This window comes from Neolamprologus brichardi, chromosome 14, assembly GCF_056152115.1.
Source record: "Neolamprologus brichardi isolate AB-2024 chromosome 14, ASM5615211v1, whole genome shotgun sequence".
NCBI lineage: Eukaryota > Metazoa > Chordata > Actinopteri > Cichliformes > Cichlidae > Neolamprologus > Neolamprologus brichardi.
The window spans coordinates 25,410,171-25,419,909 of NC_142117.1; the positions used below are offsets into that span (position 1 = coordinate 25,410,171).

Consider the following 9,739-nt stretch of genomic DNA (forward strand, 5'->3'; position numbering starts at 1 on the left):
TAGTACATTATTTGTAGTGAATTGTTCTTTCCATTGTTAATTCATATTTAAATGGGCCTTTGTATATCCTTATTTTCTGTATATGAACCAACATTAAATTGCAAATGTGGGCGAGTCCCTCCTTTTGCTGAACCTGTACATCGAATGGGAATGATCTGTCTCTATTCTACTTTTTTTCTTTTGCTGCACCAAAAGGTATAAATACCGTCATCTACATTGCGGTACTTTAATGCTACTAAGAGTTTAGCTCAAGAAATGACATCGACACACAGATTGCCAGAGCAGGGATGGACATTTCTGCATCTGTTGTTGGTGGCATCTGTCTCTCATGCTGAGGAGCCAGTGTGCAGGCAGAGAGGAGATCCTGAGAACCTACTGCTATCTAAGAATGGGGATATTATATTGGGTGCTATCTTCTCTTTTCACACAAGCTGGAAAGACAGAAGAGAGTCCTACATGAACCAACCTCTGCCACTACAATGTATCAGGTAAATGACACAATACAAATTAATTTACATTTAAAGAATCTGTTGGCTATCAAAAGAGGAGTAAAATGTATTTTGATTTTCTCAGTTATTTCATTTCCTTCCATTGAATGCGTTAATTTGAAATGCTTTTTTTATATTTTGAGATTTATCCAGATTATTTGTGTCTGTTTTAAGGAACACAATGCAATGCAAATTAATCATAATTGTCTCAATTAAGTTTAAATTTCAGAGATTTGCAGTTTGCCCAGGCTATGCTTTTTGCCATTGAGGAGATTAATAATAGTACAGACCTACTGCCAGGAATCTCTGTGGGCTATAAAATCTATGATAATTGTGGATCTGTTGCCAGAAGTGTAAGAGTTACACTAGCTTTGGCTAATGGTAATGAAAATGTGTCTGTACCATCCAAGACATCATGTACCAGACCTGCACATGTGCAGGCCATAATAGGAACAACATCTTCTTCTACAACCGTAGCAGTAGCTACTGTCATTGGACCTTTTTTTATTCCAGTGGTGGGTATTTTATATATATATATATATATTATATTTCTGCTATTTTGTACACGGTGTGTTATAATGTATTATTTAATTTAGTTAAATGATACAATACAATATAATATACAATGTCTTGAAGCAGCTGTAACAACATAATTTCTTTAGGGATTAATGAAGTATTCTGATTCAGATGTCATAACCTATTATACTGCCAACTGGTTGGGATGCTCTACTGTTCAGTCAGTTTGCCTGGTGCATCTTATGTACAAGTACCGAGTAGAATTGTTCTTTTTGTAATTTTACATTAAATTTGAATGTTGTATTTTTAACCGTTTCATTTTTTCTCATTCTGTGTCTTTTTCATTTATAAGTTTTTATTTTTAATTCTAGATCAGTCACTTTGCCACATGTGCTTGTCTCAGTGACAAAACCAAGTACCCATCCTTCCTCAGAACAATACCCAGTGACTACTACCAGAGCAGAGCCCTGGCCCATTTGGTCAAGTATTTTGGATGGACTTGGGTTGGAGCTATCAGATCCAATAACGATTATGGAAATAATGGCATGGCCACATTCACAGAAACTGCACAGCAGCTGGGCATCTGTCTGGAGTATTCTGTATCTTTTTTTAGGACAGATCCATATGTGAAAATACAAAAGATAATTGAAATTATAAAGGCTTCAACCTCCAAGGTGATTGTTGCATTCCTTGCCCGCGCAGATTTTAATGTGCTGCTACCCGAGTTTTCTTACCATAACTTGTCTGGGTACCAGTGGGTAGGCAGTGAGTCTTGGATATTTGATTCACAAACAGCAGAAATGGATATGCATCACATACTGGATGGTGCCATTGGTGTTTCCATTCCCAAAGCACATGTCACTGGCCTGAGAGAGTTCATACTGAATAAGAAGCCAATTAATCCATCTAATAATGATTTGTTTACTGAGTTCTGGGAGACAACATTTAGTTGTAAATTCAAGGAGTTGAAGTCATCAGCAGACATTCAGAGAGAGTGTACTGGACATGAAGATATGACTGGAGTTCAAAATAACTTCATTGACATGTCTCTCATGCCTATCTTTAACAATGTCTACAAAGGAGTGTATGCAGTGGCCCATGCACTTCACAATATCCTCAGCTGTAATAAAACATGTAACAGAAATTTGCAGCTAGATCCATTTATGGTGAGCTTTTTGCTAATTTACATGACAGTGTTCACAGTAAGATTTTTAATTAAAAATTGATTCTTGCATATTTTTCAGTCAGTAGGTGTGTAATATCTTTTTCATGCTATGAATTGAATTATGACATATTTCTTAGGTTCTGCAACACATACGAAAGATCCATTTCACAACTAAGGAAGGAGATGAAGTTTATTTTAATGAGAATGGAGATCCAGCAGCAAAGTATGATATTATAAACTGGCAGCCAAGAGAAAACGGCGTTGTGGAGTTTGTCATTGTTGGTCTTTATGATATATCATTAACTACAGAGAAACAGCTAAAACTGCAAAACAAGTCTTTAATTTGGGCAAGAAACTCAATGCAGGTAAGCTATCATACAATTCCTTTTTTTATTGTATGTATATGTACTTAAATTGTTTATTTTGGTTTTAATGCTTCAAAATTAAGAAATCGTTTGACATAGAACACCATAGACACATTTTTTTTTCTCAGTGTCTATACACGGTTAAATGTTCTTGATCATGCAGGTGCCTTTGTCAGTTTGCAATGAGAAATGTCCCCCAGGAACACGTAAAGTTCTCCAGAAAGGAAGGCCTGTTTGCTGCTATGACTGTATAAGATGTGCAGAGGGACAAATCAGCAACGTTACAGGTGCGGTGATATTTCATTCTAACTTTGGTGCATTGCAAAGCAAAGTTCTGTATGTAGGAATGCCATACGAGAACTATTTAATCATTTTGATGAATGTTTTTATGCAGAGATAATCTCCATCTAGATTGCCTGATTGAAATATTAAAAAAATTTAACACATTGCCACAGAATAGTATATATGTTTGCATTTGTTATTACAGCTCACTTATAAAGTGATAACCACTGAATAGCGAAGTAATATCATGGTAGCATAATATAATAATAAAATGCTGAAATTTATGTAAATGGATAATAAGTCCCAAAATCTAGGGGTAATAATGTGGAACTACAGCGGAAAAGTGGAAATAGTAGGGTAACAAGGCAGAAACAAGAATGTAATAATATGGTACTTTCTAATTTATTAGCACTCAATTACTGTTTGAGTGTTTGTGTAATAATCAGGAAACAGAGCTGCAAAATGCAAAACTGCCTGTTTCTATCTAATAACATATTAATAATCACACTTAAAGAATAGTAATAACTACCAGGAAACACCTTTTGCGTTTTTCAATTCAATTCAATGCCAAATCAAAACAATAGTAATCTCAAGCCACTTTACATTATAAGGTAGACCCTAGAACAATGCATACAGAGAAAAACCCCAACAATCACATGACCCCCTATGAACAAGCACTTTGGCGACAGTGGGAAGGAAAACCACCTTTTTAACAGGAAGAAACCTCTGGAAGAACCAGGCTCAGGGAGGGGCGGTTGGGGTGAGAGAAGGAAGACAGGATAAAAGACAAGTTGTGGAGAAGAGCCAGAGATTAATAACACGTATGATTCAATGTAGAGAGGTCTATTAACACATAGGGAGTGAGAAAGGTAACTGAAGAAGAACTACTCAATGCATCATTGGAATCCCCAAGCAGCCTACACCTATTTCAGCATAGGTAACTGAGGACTCAAGGTCACGAGATCCAGCCCTAACTATATGCAAAAAGGAAAGTTTTAAGCTTAATCTTTGTGTAGAGATAGTGTCTGTCTCCTGAATCCAAACTGGAAGCTGGTTTCAGGGGCCTGAAAACTGAATACTCTCCCTCCCATTCTATTTTTAATTAATCTAGGAAAAACAAGTAAGCCTGCAGTGTGAGAGCAAAGTGTTCTAATGGGTTGGTATGGTACTATAAGGTTATTAAGATAAGATGGGGCCTGATTATTCAAGAATTTGTATATAAAAATATTTAAATTCAATTCTTTAACAGAGAGCCAATAAAGGGAAGCCAATATGGGAGAAATATGCTCTCTCTTTCTAGTCTCTGTTAGTACTCTTGCTGCAGCATTTTGAATTAACTGAATGCTATTCAGGGAGTTTTTAGGACATCCTGATAATAATCAATTACAGTAGTCTGGCCTAGAGGTAATAAATGCATGAACTAGTTTTTTCAGTGTGACTCTGAGACAGGATATTTCTAATTATAGAGATACTGCACAAATGGAAAAAAACAGTCCTACATATTTGTTTAATATGTGCATTGAAGGACATATCCTGGTCAAAAATGACTCCAGTTTTCCTCACAGTATTACTGGAGGCCAAGGTAAGCCCATCCAGAGTAAGAATAATAATGGTTAGATACAATATTTCTTTGATTTTCAGGGCTGAATACAATAACCTCAGTTATCCAGGCCTTTATGTCTTTAAGACATCCCTGCAGTTAAACAGAATTGGTCCTAGCATTGAACCCTGTGGAACTCCATAATTGACCTTACTGTGTGAAGAGGACTCTCCATTTACTTGAACAAATTGGAGTCTATTAGACAGATATGATACAAACCACTGCAGTGCAGTACCTGTAATATTTACAGCACACTCTGATCATTGTAATAGAATATTATGTTCAACAATGTCTAATGCTGCACTAAGGTCTAGCAGGACAAGCACAGAGATGAGTCCACTGTCAGAGGCCATAAGAAGAGAATTTGTAACCTTCACTAAAGCTGTTTCTTTACTGTGATGAGCTTTGAAACCTGACTGAAACTCTTCAAATAAGCCATTCCTCTGCAGATGATCAATTAGCTGTTTGACAACTACTCTTTCAAGAATTTTTGAAAAGAAAGGGAGGTTGGAGATTGGCCTATAATTAGCTAAGACTGCTGGGTCAAGTCATGGCTTTTTGAGCAAAGGTTTAACTACTGGCAGCTTGAAGGCCTGTGGTACATAGCAAATTATTAGAGATAGGTTGATCATATTTAAGATTGACACATTAATTAATAGCAGGACTTCTTTGTGCAGTCTTGTATGAATGCAGTCAGGAAGACATGTTGATGGTTTGGAGGAATTAATTACTGAAGTTAACTAAGAAAGATCAATTGAAGAAAAAGTTTCTAAAGACTCTCTAATATGTTATTAAACAGAAAAGCAGTTTTGCATTTTGTAGTTCTGTTTCTGCTTATTACACAGAAACTACCACCAGTAATTGAGTGGTAATGACTTACAAATGACCAAGCTGTAATAAAAAGTGCTACCATAGAAAACGATGTATTAGTAGAAAGAGAGAGACATGTTTGATCCTGTAACACAGAGGTTCCCAAAGTGGGGGATGTGGGGGGACGGGGGGACGGGGACGGGGACGGGGGGGACGGGGGGACGGGGGGACGGGGACGGGGGGGGGAGACGGGCAGTGTTATTGCAGCCGGGGTGCGGTATGAATTTTTTTTAAAAAGAACACTTGGACACTGCTAGCATAATGGACAGGTTTTTGACAGGGCTCCCACAGAAACGCAAAGCAGGAGATGAAGCATCGCCAAATGTGCTTCCAAACCAACTTCCCAACCCAAAGACTAGGAAATATGATGCAGTATATCTTACTTTTGGCTTCACCTGCACAAGTGCGAAAGTAGGTCTCCCTGACAGAATTTGTTTCCCATGCGTCGGGAGCATGCGCTGGGCTGTCCAAATCACGGACAAACAGTATCCCACAGTTGTTTATGTTTTTAAAACCATTTTGCATAGAGGCATTTTTTGAAAAATGTATTAATAGCTATGTTGAACAGTATTACACAGGAAGAAAAACAACTACACGTAAAATAATTACATTCTGACGCCTCTGCCTTTCTAAATGGAGGGACAGTAACTGTGTGTGTATATGTAAGCGTGTAAAAACTGCAGATAGTAACATTAACAGTATTTTGTCTCTATTCGCCATTGTAGAAATTCATCTCATGTAAACAATAACGTGGCGCACAGCGTGATGTCAAAAAAGGCACATACCTTTGATGTTGCGTGACGAACTCTGTATTCCTCGCCCACACATAAACGCAAAAACTGAGTTTTTAAAAATCTCAGTTTGCGGTGATCCAAAACGTCGTTTACCTGTGGACAAAAGCTCCATGCATAAATGCATAAAAAAGCTGCGTTTTCAAAATATCCATGTATGTGTGGAGGTAGCGTAAAAGAGTTAATAGTTCATTTTATTGCTACCTGTAATTTATTGCAGTTTAATTAATTTGTTTGTTTACTAAATATTTGAGGTGTGAAATAAACTGCAATTGAGTTTGAAAACAAAAAATATGGGTGTGTGTGGTTAGAACAGACGTTCCCAAAGTGTGGGGCCCGCCCCCTAGGGGGGGCGCAGAGCCATTGCAGGGGGGGCGCGGCATGAAAAGGGAAAAAAAAAACAAAAAAAAAACAACGCTTGGACACTGCTAGCACGGGGCGCCCACACAAACGCAAAGCAGGAGATGAAGCATAGCTGAATATGTTTCCAAACCAACTTCATTCTAAGCCAAAGACTAGAAAATATGGTGAAGCACATCTTCCCTTTGATTTCACCTGCACAAGTACCGAGGTAGGTCTCCCTGCAGGATTGGTTTTCCCTTTGTCGGGAGCAGCGCTGGGCTGTTTAAATCACGGACAAACAGGATCCCACATTCTTGATTTTTAGTTCACAAACACTTGTTGTAATGACTAACTACTCCTGACATTTTGGAGATGTTAGTTCTTTATACAGTAAAGTTACAGTGGGATACAAATAATATCAGGCTGATCCTGCCACGATTTGTTCCCCCGGTTCAAATCACGGACAAACAGCATCCAACAGTTGTTTATGTTTTTGAACCCATTTTGCAGAGGGATTTTTTGAAAAATGTATTGATAGCAATGTTGAATATTATTACACAGGAAAAAAAAACAACTACATGTAAAATAATTACACCGTGATGCCTCTGCCTTTCTAAATGGAGGGACAGTAACTGCATGTATATGTAAGCGTGTAAAACCTGCAGATAGTCAGATTAACAGTATTTCGTCTCTATCTGCCATTCTGCAATTCATCTCATGTAAACAATAACGTGGCGCACAGCGTGACGTGAAAAAAGGCACATACCTTTGACGTTGCATGACGAACTCTATATTCCTTGTCCACACATAAATGCAAAAAAGGAGTTTTAAAAAATCTCCATTCTCGGTGATTCGAAACGCTGTTTATGTGTGGACGAAACAGCTGCGTTTTTAAAAATACCCGTGTAGGTGCCGACGTAGCATAAAAGACTTTATTAGTTTATTTTCTTGCTACCTGCATATTACTTGTATATGCTTAATTGTTTACTAAATGTTTGAGGTGTGAAATAAACCGCAATGGAGCAAAATATGGGTGTGTGTGGTTGGGGGATGTGTTCTTGCGTGCGTGCGCGCGCGCGCGAGGGGGGGCGCGAACATTTTTCTTGTAAAACAAGGGGGGCCCAGCAAAAAAAGTTTGGGAACCACTGGGTTAGAAGATGTATTTGTGCCGGGGGGTGGGGTTTAGGTTGGGGGGGGGGGGGGGGGGCAAGATTTTCTTGTAAAACAAAGGGGTGCCTAGCAAAGAAAAACTTTGGGAACCACTGTTGTAACAGGACGTATATTTGGCCTATGTAAAATTGTGTATCTTTCTGCCTTTGTGCTCGCTATTAAATATTTAGAATTATTTGCACATTGCTTCTAAAATGCAAGGGACAAGTATACCACATTCATAAACTCTGATGAATGCTCTAGAAGTTATATCTTTAAATCGTTATTTGATCACAAAACAGTGTGCCAGCCATTCAATAATAGTGTTGTTTATGCACTTCTAATTCAACACCAGTAGAATATATCATAGCAGAGGCATAAACAATTGTATTCATAAAGTGTAACATCTGCATCAATATTAATTTCCAGATTCTGCCACCTGTGTGAGATGTCTACCTGAGTTTTGGTCAAATGAAAGAAGAGATGCTTGTATAAAGAAGGAAGCAGTGTTTCTGTCATATGAAGAAATTATGGGAGCTCTGCTTACTGCAGCATCTTTATTTGGGGCATGCATGACAATTAGTGTGATACTCATTTTCTTCAAGTACAGGAAAACTCCTATTGTCAGGGCAAACAACTCTGAACTGAGCTTCCTGCTGCTCTTCTCTCTAATTCTGTGCTTCCTGTGTTCTCTGACCTTCATTGGTCAGCCATCTGATTGGTCCTGTATGCTCCGTCATGTAGCATTTGGCATCACCTTTGTCCTCTGTATCTCTTGTCTTCTGGGAAAAACAATAGTTGTTTTAATGGCCTTCAGAGCTACACGTCCAGGTAGTAATGTTAAAAAATGGTTTGGGCAGACACAACAGAGACTCTGTGTTACAGCATTCACTCTCATACAAGTTAATATTTGTATCATCTGGTTAACAACTTCTCCTCCTTTTCCGTTTAAGAATTTTAAGGAAATCAAAGATAAAATCACCTTAGAGTGTGCTCTAGGCTCAGCTGTAGGCTTTTGGGCTGTGCTTGGTTATATAGGACTTCTGGCTATTTTATGTTTTATTTTTGCATTTTTAGCTCGAAAACTACCCGATAATTTCAATGAGGCCAAGTTTATCACTTTCAGCATGTTGATATTCTGTGCAGTATGGATTACATTTATCCCAGCATATGTCAGCTCCCCTGGGAAGTTCAGTGTTGCTGTAGAAATATTTGCTATACTTGCTTCCAGTTTTGGACTGCTAATTTGCATCTTCATACCCAAATGTTATATAATCTTACTGAAACCAGAAAAGAATACAAAAAAACATATTATGGGGAAGAAGGCACCATAGTCACTTTCAAAACTGAATGCAGTAAAATGGAATTTTAATGTTATTATTATTTTTACATAATTGGGTCATCATCTTGTCAGAATATAAATAAGCTGCCAGCAGGATATACTCCAATTGATACTGGCTTTATAGAAACTGCTTCTTCTTTCTGATGCATTTTCATTACTTACTTTGTAATTTACTCAAACAAAAAAAAAAACATACATAAGTGACTGATAGCTAAAGGTTATTGAGTCATTCACACATTCATCATGACGTGCTTTTATTTTGTTCTGTCAAACTCTGGAAGTTTGTTATTTGAATGACATGCCACTGCAGATAAAATTAGTAAGAGTATGTATTATTCTGTAACTTGTTCATTCTCCATTTCAAGAGGCCTCCATGTATAACCACTGTTGAATTTTAGTGTGCAGCACAGTCTAACTTGATTACAGTAGTTGCTTTGCTTTGTCCATGTATGCGTTTTATGCATGATTCTCAAAGAGCAGCTACTCATAGATACATGGCTAATGAAATCAGAAAAGTTTAACTTTTTTCTCTTAATTTAATGATAATAGCAATAACAGTTAAGCTCTTCCTTGATATAAGATCAGAACAAAATATAGTCCCAAACGCATAGAAATAGCTGTGTTTTCAAAAATACCCATGTAGGTGTGGACGCACAGTAAAAGAGTTAGTAGTTTATTTTATTACTACCTGTAATTTATTGCAGATTACTTGTACAGTGGGACCCCGACTTACGAATACCCCATTTAACGAAAAATTCAAGTTACGAAGGCACTTAACAGCAATATTTCTGCTGGCTCTGATTGGCTGAGCCCAGAATGCCTTCCGAAT

The 9,739-nt window shown here is 37.7% G+C and overlaps 1 pseudogene; it reads left to right on the forward strand.

Annotated features, from left to right (window-relative positions):
• Positions 1-303: 303 nt before the first annotated feature.
• On the forward strand, positions 304-8,962 carry LOC102781277 (extracellular calcium-sensing receptor-like; annotated as a pseudogene).
• Positions 8,963-9,739: the final 777 nt, after the last annotated feature.